Consider the following 366-nt stretch of genomic DNA (forward strand, 5'->3'; position numbering starts at 1 on the left):
AGCGTAGCATGAGTACCAAAACAGCTGGTACCCAGTAGGCATCATAGACCGACTGAACTTGAAAAGTAAAGGCAATATGAAAAGAACGAATAACACAAACCGAAGTCAAGAACGAAAATCTAACTAACAATGGACACGACTGTAGAAAGAACTAACTAAAGTAATCTATAAGACACCTAATTGGGGCCCCGTAAGCCCAGAAGGTACACTCGTGCACAAGTTAAATAAAAACCCGAACGGACTCCCATAAGCCCGACGAGTACACAGAATAACTATAACTAAAGAGAATTGCATAAAAGAACCCATCAACGAAGAACATCGAACCAGAACCTCAACCCTAATTAGTAGAATCTGACAGTACGGAGG

The sequence above is a fragment of the Solanum tuberosum genome, unplaced genomic scaffold (assembly GCF_000226075.1).
Source record: "Solanum tuberosum cultivar DM 1-3 516 R44 unplaced genomic scaffold, SolTub_3.0 scf00131, whole genome shotgun sequence".
NCBI lineage: Eukaryota > Viridiplantae > Streptophyta > Magnoliopsida > Solanales > Solanaceae > Solanum > Solanum tuberosum.